This window comes from Apus apus, chromosome 10, assembly GCF_020740795.1.
Source record: "Apus apus isolate bApuApu2 chromosome 10, bApuApu2.pri.cur, whole genome shotgun sequence".
Classification (NCBI taxonomy): Eukaryota; Metazoa; Chordata; class Aves; order Apodiformes; family Apodidae; genus Apus; species Apus apus.
The window spans coordinates 10,032,054-10,052,988 of record NC_067291.1 but is presented as its reverse complement, the minus strand read 5'-3'; the positions used below and the strand labels follow the sequence as shown (position 1 = coordinate 10,052,988).

General features: G+C 37.5%; 1 long non-coding RNA gene across 1 annotated transcript in view; it reads right to left on the bottom strand.

Moving 5' to 3' along the window:
- Positions 1 to 20,935, bottom strand: part of LOC127388492 (uncharacterized) — a 328,289-nt gene that overhangs the window by 8,510 nt on the left and 298,844 nt on the right. The window contains exon 4 of the long non-coding RNA XR_007890392.1: positions 19,935 to 20,038. This is a non-coding gene — a long non-coding RNA (uncharacterized LOC127388492). The remainder of the gene's footprint in view (positions 1 to 19,934; positions 20,039 to 20,935) is intronic.

Genomic DNA, 20,935 nt, shown 5'->3' with positions numbered 1-20,935 from the left:
AATATTTGAGGCTTAATTCATAACGTACAAAGAATATGGTAATGGTAACTCCTGAGAGGTTTTTAATAAGCCAATTTAGTCACTAGGTAGCCTTTATGATTACATTTCAGAGGTGATTACTGATTCACTGACCTTTTCTGTTACTAGAAAATCTTCAGAATGACTGTGATTTCCCTTAATTTGTCAATTATCTTTACTCAAAAATCTGCTCTGTAGCTTACAAAAAGTGCCTTATATCCTGATGATAAACTTCCCTGAGAATATTTAAGATTCCATATTCAAAATGTGAGCTGGGTGCAGCATTATTGCTGTTCTGAATTTAAATCAGGAGGATGGATTAAAGAAGCTGCTGGTTGGTTTTGGTTAGAAAGAAATGAAAATAAGCGAAATTAAGTGAACAACAGATACCATTTAAGTTTTTCCTTTTTGAGCTGCAGAAACCTCGTCCAAGGCCTTATTCCTAAGAGGAAAACAGGATACTGTAAAATTTATTGGCTTGCTGTAGAGTTTAAAGTTATTTCATCTTATGACAGTCGTAAAATGTAACTCCAGAGGGAGTAAAAAGGTAAATAAAGAGTTTGGATTTAAATCCTTCCCTGTTTTCTTTGCCTTTATGCTTTGACTCCAGAGTGACTCACTTGGCAATTCCATCTCCCTTGCTTATCTCCTAAAACATTTCTAGTTCAAATATCCAAACACATGAGCTAGAGACTCACTTCTCATACTCATTGTGGGTGTTGAACTCCGACGTATTTGGTAGAACCAAGCACAAGCATATGTTAATGCAGCAGTACAGAAAAAAGAAAATATATTATGTTTTTTACCTAGCTCTCTGTTCCAAATGGCACATAGCAAAAATCTAAGCAGGAATCTTCAGCATATTAGAAAAGTTATGAGTTCTTGAGTTCCCAATATAGGTTGCTGTTCATAATTTTTTCTTTGTACTCTACACATACCCATGCCCCAAGAAAGAAAAGAATGATGCAGTCAGAATTAGAACAGAAATCATCAAACATCTGTTGATCATAAAAACTAAACTAAAACTTTAATCCAATTAACTTCATACGTTGTAACACAGCTGCCCACTCCTTTTAAATTTCCTTTCATTCATAAATAGTCCTCCTCATTAAAACAAATAAATAAATAAACAAATAGAAGCAGATAGCCCAGGTAGAAGCAGCATAGGATACAAATCTATATGTTCTCCTCTGTGTTCTTTGCCACGTGTTTGATCATTGCTATTTTATACTGCCAGATACAAATATGGTATTTATTAATTAGGAAAAAAAACCAAAACTTTTTGCCCCTGGATTTTTAAAACTCCTACAGAGACTACAATTTCATTTTCATGTCTTTCCTGTAACAGACTTCCCATTCTTCTCTTGCATCCCACTACTAACAGTTCATTTGAGCATAAAGGAATGGCATACATTTCTCTGTTTGTCAAAGGAGCTCCATTTACATTTCCATGGTGACATACACAGCTCTGTTCTTTGTCACTCAGGAGTAAAACGTGCAGGATCTCTGCCACATACTAGAAATGCCAGTACATGCAATTTTAATTGCAAAAAGTCCTTCTCCCCTTTAATTCTATTATTTCTGCTTTGCTCGCTTGCCAACTGTCTTGGCATTAGTGGCTGTTTCACAGCACCCAACTTCTAACTGAGAGGGCAGGAAGCACAGCCTCCTCCTAAGCATCTGGTACAGGTCCAAATCCTGCCATCCTCACTTTTTACTGAAATCTTGTTCTTACACAATTCCTATTAACTGATGGGAGAATTTTGACTGCATAAACATGGGGTCAGGTTTCAGCCCAGTGTCTGTAAATTGTAGAGCTCCAGTTCTCATCAATAGGTCTGTTTAAGTCAACAGGAACCACTGCAACTGAGTGCAACCTGCAGAATCAGGCTTCACCAGTTCAATCAGTGCCTTCCTCTGGAAATAAAATTTCCCATCCTTTGACCTGACATGTTCGATTAGGTTGGCCTGTGGAGTGGAAATGGGAGAGAAACTGGAAATACAGAATCTGTTTCTGCCTCTCAGTAATAAATCATCATATTTCTCCACTGAGGAAATAAGATGTATGGACAAGAAAATGTTACTGGCTTGACTTTTCATGCCTCACTCAAATTACAGACAACAGAAAAAATATCAGGCCAGATCCTCACCTGGCAGAGCCAGCACAGATCCAGAAAATAATTCAGGCCATCATTTTTAAAGTCCCATCATGGTTATGCTTTTCAATATAACTTTTCTTCTTCCTTGCAAATGCAACAGTCCCTTTCTCTAATAAGGTCCCATCACTTTCCTGCAGTTTCAGAGGGAGTGAAAACCGACTCCTGTTGCCAGCCTCAAAAATCAAATCAATTATGCAAACATTTTAAAGTATGTTTTGTACAAATGCCCCAGGACAAAAGGACAAAAAAATGTATAATACCATAAAATAAATATTTTAAAAGCTAAATAAAAGAGATTTTTCATTTTAACCTAAAAATAGAAAGAATTTTGACATTGTAAAACATAAAATAATAATATTTTACAGTTGTGGAGACCAGGGAACAAATAGGAAGGGTCCATTAGGCACTCTCCATACATGCAGAAGAGGTAAAAAACTTTCAGAAGCTGAAAAATGTCTCTTGATTAAGTCTTCAAAAGACAGAACCAAGTGATACAAACCCTTGTAAGCTGGGACTTTAAAGTCAAACCTGTTACTACAACAGGTCAATTAGGTTATTTTCAGACCAGGTTAATACAACAGAAAAAAATTTTCATGTATGAAGCTATTTTCAGGGCCTGATAAGGCTATGCTCAAAGGTAACATCAAAGTCTGGATGTTGGAATATTCACAAATAAAAGAAAATCACACACAATCAAATAAAGACTAAAGTTTCACCAACTACTTTGAAAAAAAAGGTGTTCTACTTTACAGTCTGAAATACAGCCAGGTTTTGTTTTTGTGCTTGTTTTTTTTTAAAGACAATTGCCACAGCAAAACTCTTTTCCTGTCTCCATTGTCCCTGAAGAATCAGCGTTTGTCCCACAGTCAATCCTGAGGTGGGGTTCTGTCTCCCCTTTGCACTGTTTGGTTTGTTGGCTTTTTTTTTCAAATTATGTTAATCACATTGTCTCCTGGTTATGTTGTTGGAAGTGCCTACATTAGCTAGTAAAAACAGTTCAATTAAAAAAAATATGAGTATCCCAGGTAATGCAGATATAACCCAGATTACAAAATTACATGTAGTACCAGATTTTAAATAAAATGTTCTGTAATTCTTCTCTCTGGAGCTCTGTGACCAGTGTGGAGAAGAGATCAGACACCTTCTTAAAGCACAGTTTATTTCAGCAATAGTACCTGAGCAGTTAGGGAGAAATATAATAAAAAAACCAAGGAGTTTCTATTAATGACTGCATATTCCTTGGCTTGTTTGCACCAGTTGAATGCAGTAAAGAGGCAAAAGCATCCAAATGAGTAGTCTTGAGAATATCTCTTACCATTTTACAAGTAACGGTAAAGATGTAGCTGTTTTGAGCTACTCATCTTGTTGCTTGCTTTTTCTGAACAGGAAAGCAAAACTTTTAGCAGAGTCACTATTCACTGTTTGTGGGATTTTTCATTATCTCTCTCTCTCTCTCTCTATCTATTGATTTATTATTTTTAAATTATAGTGGGTTTTGGTGCTGGTGACCTTATAGGAATATTTTGTTGTTTCGTTTGTTTGCTTTTTGGTGTTTTTCTTTCACAACTGCTATTTGCTATAGTGTTATTTAAAATCTATTGCCAGCACATTCTACTACTACTGGAATAGGAACTTGTCCCTTTCCTACCAAGGGACAAGAGTATAAAGAGTAGCTCTGTTCTAGGAACTCTGCTGCTTAATTCCCTCCATTTATTTTACATATAACACAGTAGTTTTTAATGCAAGGCCATTTGCTAAAAAGGGACACTGCTCTGTAAGGATGTACTGGGAGTCAGCAGTAGGTGACAGGCACCACATCAGCCCAGGGTCACTCAGAGACTGCCACTGCTGTTGCTGGATGCTGTGATTGCAGGAGCCAGAATAACGGCTCCTGCCATGGGAGCTCCCCCAGTGTCCACCTCTTGATACCAGGTAGGAATGAAACTTATCCAAATCCAGCATCATTCCTGTCTTTTCCTCAAGCTGTAATTCAGCTGTGCATTAGTTCCTGCATTCATCTCGTATTCCCACTCTTGTCTGTTTAGTCCCTGACTCCTAGTTCCTGCTTCTGGCTTAGCCTAAGATTCCTGTATCTAACCTTATATCCATTCTTAGAGCTGGCTTAATCTCTACAGAAAGTGAGCTGGTCCCAAAGTAGCCAATCATAAAAATCACAAACTGTGCTGAAAAGCTTCACTTTTTCTTTGATATTTCCACCACAATTTTCACTGTCATTCAAAATATATTAACAAAGCTCTTTCCCACAGAATTTTAACTGGGCACTTTCTGCAAAATGTTTATCACTATTATGAAATTTCATATCTTTCTGAATCTAAAACCAGTAAAAAATGTCAGTCTTCCCATGAATGAAAAAATCTAGAAGAATGTTTTAGAAAAATGTCAAATACTTTTGTAGAAACAATTAATTTCAATAATTTAATTATTGTTTTCATCTGACTTTTAATTGCTTATATTCCATTACACAAACTAAAAATGAAATAGTTTATGTTGTTTTTAAAACTAAGTTTTGCTATTACCATTAAAAATATTGATAAAGCAAACAGATTACCCTGAATGCTCTGGTAAATTTAAATCTGCATTTTCCGGTGGGAAACTGCTGCATCACACTTTTCTTGTTTTACCAGTTCTAATTTTGATCAGGTGTAGTATTGTGCTAGAATTCAGCAATATCTGATGGATGTCCTCAACTATATCCAGTACCTGTGGCTACAACGGGCCATGTTCCTGCTGAGATGCAGGAACAGTCAGCATCTAAAGATGCCTGGATGTAAGAAAGAAATGCTTTGTACCATCTCAAGCAGTTACATGATGGATGAGTCTTCTTATACTCCCTTATTGCAGAGATCCTCAAGTGTCTGCTTAAATAGGAGTCACGCAAAGCCACCTTTATATTGGATATTGCAGATATAAGCTCTCTATACGACCATGAATAGACTAAATATTGCAGTATGCTAGATTTTATGACTTGGCAAGAAGCTAAGTAGAGCAGAAAGCTGTAAAAATAAAAACTTTCAGCTCCAGTAAGCTGAAAACTGATATCTAAGAGATCAGAAATATAGCTGCTGGTTCATGTAACTAAAAGTCTCATTCTCTTCAAAGGGTTCTTCCCCCTTTCCCCAAACCGACTCAGCTAAAGCTGATATGATGCCAAGGGAGATGAATGTTAAGCATGAGCGTTATCAGTTTGCTGAAATGACTCAGCTCTACATGTTTTGATCAAACCTAGAAGTTTTAGTCTCTAATTTCTTCCAGAAAAGATTCAGAACAGAAGGTCACAGCCTCAGGCCCACTCAAGGTAAGACAGAAATAATTATTTTAAGGAAAGCACTTCTGGAGTGATGTATCAAGGGTAGCAATTATTCTCACCATGTGAGGCATGTCTGTCCTCTGAAGTTTGCAATGGTAGAGGGGTTTCTGAATATGCAGTCACAGTTATGGCTGAAGGTTAAACCTGGTCAAGGATATTTGCTAGGTTATATTTTCACTAGAATGATTTCTGAAGTTGGGTATGTAATGTGTGTCCTAGAAAAAAAAGCCAGAAAGACTCAAATAATAAATAGCTGAGTGGCTGAGACAGTCAGATGAGACCCAGACCATGCATCTGCTTTGGATTATGTGAAACAGGGATAATATTCCAGGTAACTACCCTAATCAGCCACATGGGATAGCTACCAATCTTTTACTTAATAAATATTTATTAGTTCAGAGAGAGAAGAATAGACACAATAGTTTGGTGGTTAGAGCAGAAGTGAATCTGGGAATCAAATCAAACTCCAGCCAAAACAATATTTTTTTCTCCAGTCAGAGCTAAATACAAACTGTGATGTTGAAATAAAACTGCCTCAGCCAAATATTGACCAGAACTGGAGCAAAACTAAAACATGTATATGTTTGAGTGTGCCAGGAAATATGTAGAATTCACATAATACTTGGTCTTGATTGAGTCCTATGTGCATTGCAACATAGAGACAGCCAGAAAATCAGCCAGGATAGTTGAATTCACCATCTGCAAATGGACATACACTGGGAATGACAGAAGCCAGCAGATGCAGGGTCTGATAGGCCTCTATACAAGCTAACAATCTATTTCTGTTACTATAAATTAGGTTTGAGTGATCTGTCCTACTCTAGGCTACAGGCAACTCAGGATGTGAAGAATCTTAACACTGGCTTACACTCTCCTTTGCTACCTTGTCTGCTATGCCAAGCAGGAATTTAATAGATATAAAGAACTAGCATAACAAGTTTTGAAAGCATCCCACATGAAACTTGCTTTAAAAAAGCAGGAGGACAGAAAATTAGCAATTTCATTATTAAGGTAATCCAAGTTCCATATGATCTATAAGTTTAACATAAAGAGAGAGGAAAAAAATGTTTTCAAGGCCATTTTTTGGTATCAGAAAACTAGAAAATGGGATGCCACCTCTAGAAAATCTGTAACAGCAACTGTCAGAAGTATTTATTGTGCTCAATAGTTTTAAAGAATATCATAACATTATTTAAGCTATAATGGGAAGAGAGCATCTAACATCAGACAGTTGACAGAACCCAAAGGAGTTCTGTCAAAGTCAGCAGAGTCAGAAGAGCATTACTGATACAATGAACATAACTTTTCCAGATAAATTCTATAGCTTTTAGATTCTGTTTTCTTACGTACATTTAAGATACAGTAATACCAGTTGGATAATGAACATGTCCTTTCAATTTAAAAGTCAATATTTAACATCCATTGTGTTCTGGTTTGTTGGACATGCTCCATTCAGGTAATAGTGATTTAAATCAAATTAGCTTCAGAATTACATGGAAGAAGCACTGAATATGTGCCATGAATCAAAAGCACATATTTTACAACACTAGACTTATAACAATGCTCCTATCTGCAGACTTAAGATCAGTATATTGTCTCCCTGTACTCACTGTGCCTACCCTAAAAAGGCCAACATAAGATTCCTTTGCATTAACCCACAAAAGCCATTATTTTGTCTACCAATCAAACATTTTGAAGACTATAATTTCATAGTTTCAGGCTACTCTAATGCTCTGTCAACATGATGGAGTTTGCATTTATTAATTAATAATAATTTAACAAGTGTTTAATCTCACATTTCTCCCCATGTCCCTTCTCAGATTATAGACAACAGTGGCTTCATATTTTTATTTTGCAAATTTAAATCCCTAAGTGAAATTAACTATGTTTGGAGTTATGATTATTAGGACTCTAATAATACCAGAGAGTCCAATCCTGTTGTTGACCATGTGTAGCTTTTACACTGGATTTAGACCAGCAGAACAAAATATTCTATTGCTGAGGCAATAAAAGCATGTTAATTGAGATTTGTAACACCATATTGGGGAGGAAAATATTATTATTTGTTTCACACATGAGGAAACTGACATGGTCAGACAAGGACATTCACTGAGTTGGTCTCAGTTCTGTTCCAGTTGTTTTACAATCAGGAAAATTAGACTGCAGTTCTTTCAGGCAATACAATTCAGTTTAGATAACTATTACTGATGTTAAACAACTATCCTGTTCTTCCCTTTTTGTTATTGGATTTGTGGTACTGCAGCCCAGACATATTTAATCAGCACAAACCCATGTCAAATGTCTTCGCAATTTTTTAAAAAATAAATTGGTATCTTTAAAATAAATAGATGATCCTCATTCTTCTGTATTTAAATGTTCTTTTTTAATGGGAAAAAAAAAAGGCAAAAAAAAAGGCAAAAAAAAGCTTTGACCTCACAGAACAGAGGAGAAAAGAGACAAGGCAATGGTAGGGTACACAGCTAAAGTTTTATCCAATGCTTTTGAGGGTAAAAACACAGTATTAAGTTTCTAAAAAAGAGTTAGAAATACATCCTTGAGTGGATGAAGGGAGGGTTACAGACACAATGGGGGTGAGTTTGTAAAATAGCTGTATTAGGTGTTTTTTGGGGTTTTTGTTTGTTTTTTTGTAATAAGAGAGTTAAAATAAGTGACTATGACATCAGACATTTTCCACACTAATGTTTCAATGCTATTACTCCAACTGGTATAAATAATTCACTGTCCTTATACACACTTCAACCATGAATGCAATAACCTGGTGGATCACTAAAAATCATTAAAATGTAAGGGATGGCTAATTTGAGATATTGTTATGTGCTGTCCTGTGTAGCTTGAAAAATCTTTCACTCTGCTCAAAGACAAAGTGGAATAACAGATTTTAAAACCTATGTAGCAAAATATAACACTAAGTTTTGGATGAAGTGCTCCCCTAACCTAAAACTACAGTATCAGTAACTGATAGGAAAGGTAATGACAATCCTTACTGATCCTGAAAGTCAGTTACATATTTTAAAGAACGCAATCATGCAAATATATAAATGGTGTTAGAAATTACCTTCTGAGGTCAACTAATCCAACTGGAAGGCAAGATGAATTACACCTGAAATACTGCTGACATACGTTCTTAGAAACCCCAGTGCAGGAGATTTCACTCCAGTGCTGAATACATTTCATACACTGAACATTAGCAATGGTGCCAGGTATTGGGGTGGACATTTTGAATTCCTGGTAAAGCAATTATCTTGTTTCTTCTCCACAAAAAACTAGGGATGTCTGGTGCACCACCATATCCCACCCATTTGACTATTAATTGTTCCCCAAACCCTCCAGCTGTTCCTTACCCAGCCACCAGTAGCAGACCTGATCCCAGATGGCTCAACTTCTTCCTCCCAATCAGGTGACACACATTTAAAGCTGATATTACAGAAGAATACTGCGAATGATGTGTCTGAATTTCTACCCTTTTACAGATGATTTTTCAAAGTTTCTTGAGGGCACTGGTTCTTCAAGAGATGCACAAGAAATCTCTGTAGGATTTTGGTTCTTATTCTCTGACTCTGCTGAGCTGCACTGCTGAGAGTAGGCTCTGAGCTTGAAAAGCTTTGTTAATAAAAAGCCTGTTTAATTTCTCCTATTCTTTGTTGATCTCCATTCCTCTGAGAAGTTGAATGAAAGAAGAAAACCAACCTGGAAACAGTACACCACTAAACCCAAGTAATTACAGACAGACTACATGAATTGTACAAGAACTCAGGCATTTCCTTGGGAGATCATCTTTATAGAGAAAAAGTGGGAGATTTTTTCTAGAAAAGATGATATAAAAACTACAAATAAGGTATTTACACACTAAAACACTGAAATGCAAGACCAAACTAAAAAGCTTGCACCACCTGCAAAAATCTCTAGTAATAATTATAGTATATCATTAATAGGAAAAAAAATGAAAGTGCATGAAGCTGCTGTTTTTACCCTGAATTCTCTTTTGGAAACCAGAAACTCAACAGCAGCTTGACTGTACTTTACTCACTATGTTTAAAGGAATATGAAACCATCTATTTGTACGTATCTCTCAGACAATTATGCAAACACAAACAGCTTTTCAACATCTGTGAAGACTAGAAAATATATCTGGGTATTTTCTGCATATCAGTTGACACCACAAACTGTGCAATACGAATAATGTTTCCTTCATGTTTTGACCACAAAAGGCATTCAGCAGTTGTAATACTAATTCCTCAGACAAATGGCATTAGCTAAGTAATAACAGAAGACAGAAAACCAAAATTTGATAAACCAGTCCAAATCCCAAGTGATGAGGAAAAGACCATGGACAACTAGATCATGAAAAAAGAATTTTAGTAAATGGGAAATCAGAGACATCAGGTAAAACAATTGTTTGGCTTCACACTACCAGTTGAGAAGTTGAAACTCTATGAATTGGTGCAAAATGAGACAATTTGTATACTTTTACCCAGATTCACATCACTGAACTGTCACAAATTCAAAGCAATCATCCTCAAATGAAGTAAAATGGCACACAAAGCCTTCCCATGTGTATTAGTTTTGCCCCAATAATTTGTCTTGCAAGAAGAAAAGCTGATTTCATCATCCAAGGAGACAGTCCCTACCTGTCACTGGCTGAAGTATATGGCACATTCATATTGCAGGTGTGAGAAGTGATTCCATCAGCCAGGGAGACAATCCTAACCTGTCATCAGCTGATGTACATCAGCTCTGTACTTCTTTCAGTAAATTTGTTGGTGCCCATGACATTGCCAGACAGTGGTTGCATTCTGGCTACTCTTCACTGCAGCTATACTTCCTAAATCCTGGAGAAAGCCAGATAACCTTTAATGTAGCACGCATCTGCATAAGACCTCCACTACTAAGCTGAACTCACTTGTGACATAGGGATAACTTAAACTCACTAGTTTCAGAGAATTACTTCTGAGTTTTTCCAATTAGCAATCAGATCTGGGAACTAAGACTTACAGATAAAATCAAATATATGAAGATGCTACAAAAGCTGTTTCACTACCAGCTTCTCTCAGCTGCCAGTGAAATAACAGGAGTAGATTAAAACTCACTACATTTAGTCAGACTAGCCAAGCTTCCTTAATTTTAAAAGTAATTGGAGGTATATTCTAGCCAGCTAGGAGTTGACCTTGAGTGAACAGAAAAATTCAGCAGAAGGCTGATTAGCCTTAGGAACAGATACAACATACTTAAAACAAGACAAGCCACTAAAGGGGAGGAAAGCAGTCTAATCTTTTCTGTTTACAGAAACAGAGAGAAGTGAACCTTAATTTCATGAAATAAAATGCAATAAGTATCAAAACGGCCACTGTGTGCTTGACATCACATTGAATCAAATGAATGCAGACAAAGGAATCACAAACAGGAATCCCATACAGCTGAGGGAAGGAGACATACTAGAATGAGAATGAGACAACTAGAAGGGACAGAGAAGGATCTGGGAGGGGGCTCGGCTGGCTTTGAGAACTGTATTCATGCAGGGTGATTGATTTAAATGCCCCACTGTGCCCTGGGCAACTGCTAAATACCCCAGAAAAAGTGAGGAAAGAGAGAAACTTTTAGCTAGTCCACAATGAGGACTAAATGCAAAGGGAAAAAGAGTAGCATATCACTGTGATGAAGATTAAGTATCATAGTTCTAATATAATGATCCATTTTGCAAGAAGGAAAGTTAATATGTGATAAACTGAGAAGATTCAACAAATATTAAACCTTTGTAAGAGTGGATGTTCCAAAGTATCAGCATAAATTTCAAAATCACCCGTAATGAAAAGTCTTAATGAGTAAAGAATTGAATCAAGAGTCAGCTTAGGCCATTAGGAAGCAAATCAGAATGAATAGTTGGCTGGTGATAGAAAACCCACAATGGAAACTGAAAAGCATGGTGAAGGAATAACAGTTTAAAATCAAAAGGGTGAAAAAAGCAGTAGCCAAAGCAGTTCAGACAGAGGGGGACCATTAAAATTTGGGTAGACAGTTCTCCATAGACAGCATACATCACTAGGAGTGTCTTTTTGAGCTGCAACATACAGTGCTAATTTCTTTGCACTTGGAACAAGGATGGAGAATTCAACTAAATTGTAGGAAAATTGGATGTGTGTGTCTTTAGTAGCGCTTCCAGGATGTTCCTCTTATTTCATGTACCTCAGTCGACAACATTGCAGCTGCCAGATTTTACAGGAGTGCTCAGAAGAAATAACTTTTTGGTGTGAACAGTGGTCAAAAAGAAGCCTGAAGATTGAGCTATCCCCTTTATCACTGGGATTTGAAAGAACTACTTTAAAAATCACTTTGTCTTAAACCTGCGGCCACTTCCAACAGCAGAGGGCTCTCTGTGGTAGACAGCCTGCCTGGGACTGGGGCCCTGGAGCACAAACAGCCTTCACTACTGGTGACTACATTCCAATGTAAGCTGGTTAATCACAAGTATTTCTGAGGTGGTTGAAACTGATCTGGCATTTTTCACACAGAAACATCACTGAGAGATCCCTCCAGAATGATAAAGGATCAATTCTGCCATCCTGTTCCAAGAAAGAATATCAATGTCCTGTGCTTGATCCAGCTTGTGGGATGTATTCCCTTCCAGCAGATACATATTTCCACATCAAAGGAGCTACATTTGGCTCAGGTGCTGCACTAGATAATGCAGATCCATAAACCTTTGATTCAAAAGTGCATGTATTTTATGAAAGAAACACTAAATACTTTGTTTTAGGAATTTTCCAAAACTTTATCTTTCTTTAACTGTGATACTTTTGGAGCTGAAAGAGGAGTCCTTACCCAGCTGAAGTGAGAGTTTTTAGTTGATCATGACCAAAATTGAAGCCATGAGCTACTTAAGCTGCACTACTTTACTGGACAGTTTTTCTCATATAAGTAGTTACAAGTGGTTGATTCAGGTTCATACTCTGGAGAATTGAGAGTTGACTGCAGTGAGTCTGCAGTTGGTGTCTTAACCAGAGCTTTCAGCAATTAGAGGGTTAATGATTAAAAATACTCCCAGATTTGGGAAAGACAGATTTGTCTGTGTTAAAGTAGGTACATCAGGAATTGCCAATACAAGTAGTAAAAATCAAGCCGTAATAACAGAGTATCAGCCTTCATGTTTTGTTTTACATTTCTTTAAGTGTATCTTTTAGTAGTACTTCTGCATCATAAATATTGATGTTCTAACTGCATCTCTTGGAGTTGAAGTATATCTATGGTAATCCTTTTCAGAGACACTCATATGTTGTAATCAGTGGCAATAGTATGTAGGCTGGCTATTAAATAATTTTATTTGTTTGTAGAATAGTATAAAGAAAAGGATCATTTAAGTTCTGTCTACTCCCTTTCCTAAATATTCTTCCATTTTTCAGTTGGATCTAACATGAAAAAATAACTTGTTATAAATCAATCTAACCTTATACAACTGAGTCTACAAAAAAGTACTATATGGGATAAGACTATAGATCCCTTCAGAAGTAGCATTTCAAAAGCCAAGTACAGCTGGAAACAGACATTTTTTTGTAGTAAGTGTTGGTCTTTGGTAATAAAGCCTTGCTCCAGTGATAAAAGGCTCCCTAACAGTACTTTAATTGAAACTTTTTATCTGAATGTTGCCTGAACCTCTGCTAAATGCTACTTTCTTACTTCAATTCAAATTTTCTTAATCTTCATTTTCACATTGAATATTGGTACACTGTCTGGCTCATTATGCTAAAGAAAGATGAAGTGAGCTATTAACATGCTGAACAGCCTACGAGATGTTATGATATAGAATGTCATTCATTTTTATGAGTTGGCTGTCAGTGTGTGCTGCAATAAAGTTATAATTTCTCACTGACAATATGTGATGTCTGGAGTCGCTGCACAATCCTTATTAAAATTTCAATAATTGTAAATCAAAGGAAAGCAAATACAACTTTTATGAAATGGTTGCTTCTGAAAGTCAAGGAGTGCAAAGTGGTGGAATACAAAACCAGAATGTCATTCTTGTGGTGTTCCAAGTAATCATCATCATTGTCACTGTCTGACTCAGGTTTGACAACAACGCTTTTGATCCCCTCCCCCTCTCACCCAGGTAGGGAAGGAGAGAGTAAGAGAGAGAGACTTTACTGGATTGAAAACTAAACTACACAGCTTTAATTAAACACTGATGATAAAAGAAATATACAATTATATAGACGTGTTCAGATATGTGCAAAAGCCTCTCACCTTCCCTCACCCCCAGCAACTCCCACAGCATCTCCTGAGCTGGGAACAGTCCTGAAAAGTCCTGGAGCTGCCAGAGAGAGCACAGAGTGATGAGGGTCAGGAGAGCTCCAGTCTGGGGGTCAATGGTGATGGATGGACAGAGTCCTCCCCGGACGCTGGCCATGGATCGAAGAAAAGGGAAGAAGCAGCAAGAAGGAAGTTGTCTTCTGTGATCTCTTACTTTCCTCTGAGCTTACATAGATATATGGAATGGAATATCTCTGGCCAATTTTGCTGTCTGTCTAATTCAGCCTCCTACGGGGGGGTCACAGATCTCCCCGTAGTGTCTGAGCTGGCAGAGTAAAGGTGTGACCTTGAAGATCCAGCAGTTAGAAGAACATTCCAGCTGTTAATCAGCCCAAGCTGGGACACTTTGCTACTAGTTAAAAGAAAACTTACTGAAGAAAAAAAAAGAAGAAAATCAGTAAAAGGAAAATCAGCTTCATCCTGGCTCAAACCAGGACAATCATCTTTCAGTTTCTCTTCTCTTGCACAAGGCAACGTGTGCTCAGTAATATATATTGTAACATTGGCAGAAGTGGTGTGCTTGTCTTGCTACCATTCTCATGACGGTGAAGTACTGCTTGTTTGTTGCTCTTTACTGACTCTACCTTTATGTTGCTCTGTCAGCAGAACATTTCTGGAAACATTTACTGGAAGGATTTGTTAAAGCTCTTCATCAGTGAAGTCAGGTCTCTTTGGAAGCAGTTTCATGGCTTGACAGTCAGAAAAGTAAAAAGAGATTTCAGCCAGCTTATATGCATACACCTGTGTGCAGGGGCTTCAAAGCCAGTTCTCTCATGACTTTCTACACTTGTGGAAAATGACAGGGGTGGATTTACAGCACGGTCTCTAAAATACTTAAAGTATCTTGCACAGTAGACAGAGGAATTAATCCCAAATTCAAGGTAAATATCTTCTATATAAATATAGCTGTGTAATGGCTACATTTTTATTTCTACTTCTATTACTATTGTTTGAAACCAGAAATGTAAGAAGCCTCTGTCACTGTACAAAACATGGTGATCTTTAATTTTGAGCTTAAGATAAGCCAGCTGCTCAGAAGTTAAAGCTGTTCTAAAACATGCCCTCAAAATAACAGCTTTTTGAAGCTATTAGATGGACACTGAAGTGTCCCAGTCACTGGGTTGACTGCACAAAGTCTTGATGTTGCAGGGGTATTTGGAACTAATCTAACACTTCTTCTCCCTGTTATTTTCAGTTTCATTCAAAGTCATTATTACATGCAAATCACTATATGATGAGCTGAATAAATGCATTCATTGAATGTTCATAAACACTGTACATGGGACAAATAATTATATACATATGGGTTTGAATTTTCTTAATCAGATTTTAAGTATCAAGAACCAGTCAGGTTCTGGTGCTCCATATAGTTATGATACAAAGGCTGTGTACCCTCTACTCAGCCACAGTATCAGGACTGTTTGTACTACACAGAGATACGCCAATAGATAAAAATATATTTAGAAACTCCAATGCTTAGCATCACTTCATTTCTATTACTTAGGCTATTAAAGAGTTAAGTCAAACGTATTTATTTCATTACTGCATCCGACTTGTTTCTGAATGTTAACTAATAACTTTATGTCTAACTATACTCCTCTTTGAAATTGACTAACTACTAAAATTTACAGCATAACAGCAACACTGACATGTCAGGTATGATATATATCCTTCAGTGTCAAATTTCCAATATATCAACATCTCGCATGTACTTTCTGAAGACAGAACAGTCAGCACGTGTCCATGCATGAATAAACACAAAGTCTGGTCAAATGCAAAACTCTGTCTCTGCTTGTGCACAAAAATCCTTATGCACAATTCAAGCAACTGAATTTGAAAAGGTGTCCCTTCAAATCAGTAGCACACAAGCACAAAAATAATGCATACTGGTTCTCCCAAGCTTGATTTATAGAATCATAGAAACAACAAGGTTGGAAAAGACCTTCAAGATCATCAAGTGCAACTGTCCACCCTACAACCCCTAATCATTAAACCACCTCCTGAAACACCACATCTACCTGTTTTTTTAACACCTCCAGGGATGGTGCCTCTACCACCTCCTTGGGCAGCCTCACCACTCTTTCTGTGAAGAGATTTTTCCCAATATCCAATCTGAACCTGGTGCAACTTGACCCCATATCCTCTTGTCTTATCACTAGGGAGAAGAGGCCAACACCAACCTCACTACAACCTCCTTTCAGGTAGTTGTAGACAGCAATGAGGTCTCCCCTCAGCAACCTCTTCTCCAGGCTGAACAGCCCCAGCTCTCCTCATAAGGCAAGTTCTCAAGACCCCTAATCAGCTTAGTTGCCCTTCTCTGCACCCTCTCCAGCACCACTAGTGCTGGAGTCAAAGAATAACTGTCCACATCTATCAGAAAGCTCCCTGCTGGAAAAAAAAAAAAAGAAAAGATTGACCAACCTAGCCACAGGAAATAATCTCTAACATTTTTTCCACAACATTATGTCTCCTCATATTCCTCAAAGACTATCGTATAGTGAGCATCTGGCCTACATACCAAGACAAAGTAAAGAAGAGAGATACGTGCAAAAGACGTCCTCTGCTGCTATCAAAATCCATCACAAAGTTATGGCAGATTTCAGTTGGTATAGGGAGACTTATTTAACAGCAAAGTTACTTTGGCACAATGCAGACAGTTTACATTCCCTTTAGTAAAAGTTAGGAAACAGTACAACTGCACTAAGGTGCACACATCTAAACAGAGAGGATGTTTTGGCTTTATAATTCTGCAGTTCTCTTTTTCTCCCCCCTGTGCCTCCCTGTTTGCTTCCTGCACAACCCATCTGCCAGCCAAAGGTTAAACACATCTGCAGTGAACACCTCAGCAAATAGCACAGTGCTAACAAGTGACACCCAAGAACATGGCACTTTGTAATTTTTCCTTGTTTCTCAACCTATTTCCTAATAATTTATTTGATCATCAGTCTGTAAATGTCTGTATATCAAGGGTTAATTTTTAAAGAGATCATGATGACCAGAATAAAACTCAAACAAACATATTATGTACCAATACCATGTATCTTTTTTGACACCTTAGTCCAGTAATGAATGAGTATTTTACAGGTATATCAGCATTGTTAGTTTTGTCTCTTAACAGAGAATACCAAATCCTTGAGTGGTCCTTAGCATTTAAGCTATCAAGAAGAAATCGCATAAACAACAGCCAATTCTTGTCAGACTGAAGTACTTAGTATTCTTCCATTCAGCAGCAAGTTATGAAGTTTCATTTAAAAAGGGTAATTCTACCAATTAGCTCATCCTGCTCAAACACACACATACCGTTGGGAAATACAAAAATGGTTTATTAAATCAAAAGATATGACTGCACTTCAGCTAGCACATGGGCATTAGAGATCAAATATTCCCTATAGATTAATCCCCATGGCATCACAGGCTGATTTAGCTGGCTGGTATTACATTAGTAAACCATCTAATCCAATTTAGAACAGGCCAGGAATGTTCCATCCATTACGGTATTTCTACGGTGTCATTAGAAGCAGACTGATCGAATAAGCATCCTAAATCAGCCTGCAGCATGCAAGTAAATCACTGTGACTTGCTCTGCAAAATCTTTCTTCAAATAAAAATTAAGGGAAAAGAAAAAAAGAAAATAAAAGGAAGAGAAGCCATGTAATAAGATGAAAGTGCCATGTATGGTTTTGATTTCTGAACTCTTACGGCCAGCAAAACTTCTTAGTACTTCAGTACATAAAATTCTTCTCTCTGTAAGGCAGCAGTGCAGGACATAGTGGATTTAAAGACATGAGAAGCTCCTTATTTTGCAGCAAGCTTGTTTTTAAGGAAAGCAATGGAACCCCCCCCACAATAAACAATAATAAACAAAGTGGGCTGAATGAGGGAAGAGCATGACTCCACTCTCACAAATGAAATCTGCTGTATAAAATTGGAGTAACCATAGTAATAAAATCTATCAATCAAATATATTACAAAGGTTGCAACAGAAATGATGAAAAGAGAGTCCAAACTTTGTATTTGTGCAAAATGAAAAACACTCAAGTGCATTACAAAAATAGTATTTTCATTCCAAACAGGTATACCTGAAAGAAAAACAGTTCTTCAATAAAGAAGTAAATATATGAATAAAATGTTGACAACAGTTCTTTGAGATTACACAGCTATCAGAAATATTCCAGAAAAGGGCTAGACTGCAGCTTTGAAAAGCTAGGAATCACACTGAACAAAATCATCAAAATGGCATGTAAGCTTTGCTGCCCTCTGAGACCTATCACGTCCCACCAGCAGGGCCACTCAGGTCTCAGCTGCATTATTTCAGGAATCAGACAGCAAGGAAGAAGTGCTGCATCAGTGCACAAGTTTGTGAATACCTGCTCCTGTTCAGCAGGGCAAGCGCTGTCATGTATGTGAGTGATTCACATCTGTTTAATGCAAAGTTGCTCTGCACAACTGACTTAGAAAGGAAACTGCATTGATTCTTTGTTTATTAACTGCGACCCAGAAGTGCAGAGATGGACCTGGTGGGAATTACTTCCACTGCAAATAGTTATATCACTGGAACAAAGACAATTTTGCAACAGATAAAAACATAAACAGATCCAAAATAGGGTCTTAAAACCTGCACAGATACCAGATGTTTTTGGAAACTCCTGTCTTGGATCTTCCTTCCCACCTCCGTGAAAATACTGGAAGTTTGAACAAGCAAACTTGGATTATGAGGGGAGGAGATTTTACAACTAAAACAAATGTTTTATATTTTCAGAATTTTGTTCTTTTAATGAAAAGAGATCTCCTTTGCTTTTGAAGAAAAACAAACACCTTTATGAAAGAAAAAAACCCAACCAACCCAACAAAATAACTGTTACCTCAACTAATGTTTAATTCTCTGCAATAAAAAGTTGAAGACAAAGTTTTCAACCCTATTTATTCAGAATTTATCTTCAAAATTTAAATCCTTTCACAGCACTACACTGAAATCTCCATCTTATATTAAATCCATCTGAGAGAAATAAAATTGCAGAAGTCCTATCAAATCCAGCAATTCATCCTTAAAAACAACTACAAATTTGCACCAAGACTCTGCTCTCATTTTTCTATGTCCTTTTGATCCCAACAGGCTTGTCCCTGGAAAACCCTTCTCAGCAAGACATGGAAAACCACATTCAGCCAGCTAGAGCTTGGGAAATCTGTTCTATCCTTTGCTTACACTGGCTATATGGGTGCCAAATAGTATTATTGTTATTAATAGCAAACCCAGATTGCAGCAGTAAATCATATTCCTCACAGAGCTGATTACTTGTCAAATGTTTATCATCACTGTAAATGACAAATGTATCTGATTAACAAAAACCAAAGGCTTGTTATTAGGTAAAAAGGCCTTAGCCTTGCAATTTCTCTAATGAACTTCCCTTCTGGTCCACAGTAAAACACCTCAGATTTACCAAATCAAATTTTTCAGTAGAAGTGCAAATGCTTTGTAGAACTAATGAGTGAGCACTAGATTAAATTATGGCCACATGTTGCTTCTCTATGAAATTCTGAGTTGGAGTATCTCACTTTGTTCTCCCCTTCTCTTTTGCAAGGCATAGAAATATTTAGCTTTGTTCTTTTTCCTTCTGGTTTTGTTTAGCTGGGTTGGAAGAACATTGAGTGAGGACACAGGGGAGAAGGATCCAATCCTTACTTGTCCTCCTTTGCCTCTCAAGAGGCAAGTAAAGATCCACTGTTCCTCTGTCCACAAGTAGTGGTCTAACTCTCGTACTTCCTTGTGTTTCCTTGCCACAAATCTGTTTTCCCTGACATACTATGAAAGTACAGTCTCACTAATGTTGGGCTCTAATCTGAGATGCCAACATGGAGGAGGGAGGGTAGGGAATGGGGAATAGAAGTACTTCTGACAGCCAGTTCTGCCTGCCACTAACTAAACTTCCCTATAGGAGTGACTTTCTCTGCATTGAGCAATCAACCTGATGTCTTGGGTAAATGCCCAGAGAGCTACATGGGTGAACCCAGATCCACATGTTCAGCCCTTAACGATGAGACTGATGGGGGAGGCAGACTGTGGTTTGAAGTCTTATAAGGACACAACTGAAATTCCATTTTTGAGTGCTCACCCCTAAGATGGATTGTTGAGTTCTTTCAGCTGTCAGTGAAGTTCATAGGAGCAGCGTCCCTGGTATCTTCAAAACTCAGATGCAAAATGGCACAAGGTGGGCATCTGACAAAGAAAACACACAAGTTTACTGATCACCTCGGTGAAGAAAGAAAGATATTTCCTGGCACAGAAAAAAATAACACTTAGCCAACTTTATGTAGTGGCCATAGTTCTGGAAAAAAGACAATACAGCACAAAAAACAATTTTTATTTTCACATGACTTCAATTAAGTGAAAGAGATGATATCAGGAAAGGATTTGGCCCCATGGCTATAGTACCAGAAAAATTCTCACTCACTGGCAGATTTCACATAAAGCAAGTTGAAAGGAAAACTAAATGTTACCATGACTGAGCCTGCATTTCTGGTATTTTTTTCCCAAAGGAGAGGGAAAGGTTACCTTCCTACACACATAGGAAGTGCTGAATGTTACTTGTGATGGAGAATGTTTTTGCATACTATAGATGCAACATTTGTAATGAATCAAGGTTCACCTGTGGAATCTGTCCACTGCTAGTCTACAATTTTGCTAGCTCCTGTATATTCAAACTAGCAGCTGTCCTGAAAAGACTATGCTGGATATGTGCAAGGGGAGCACACACAGACATTTTTTGATCTGCAAGGCAATTTCCTGGGGCAGTCAACACACTGATCAACACACTGAGCTGAAACATCTGCAGGATAAAGGATTGTGTCTGAAAACCCTGTGTTTGATGCCCATAATTGTGACAAAGTCATTGCATATTCTCCTCAATGCTTTTTCTGTTTCAGCACTTTCTCACTGTACAAAGAAGCTCCAGCAGCCTCTTAACTATGGCTGGTAACTCAAAGTACATTTGGGAAATCAGCCAGAGAGAAAGGCTTTTCTTCTGTATGTTTTGCTGCTTTTCTATGAAGTGGTGGAAAAGATACATATTTCCCATCTTTGCAGAGATTTCCCTCACATAAAAAAAAAAGAAAA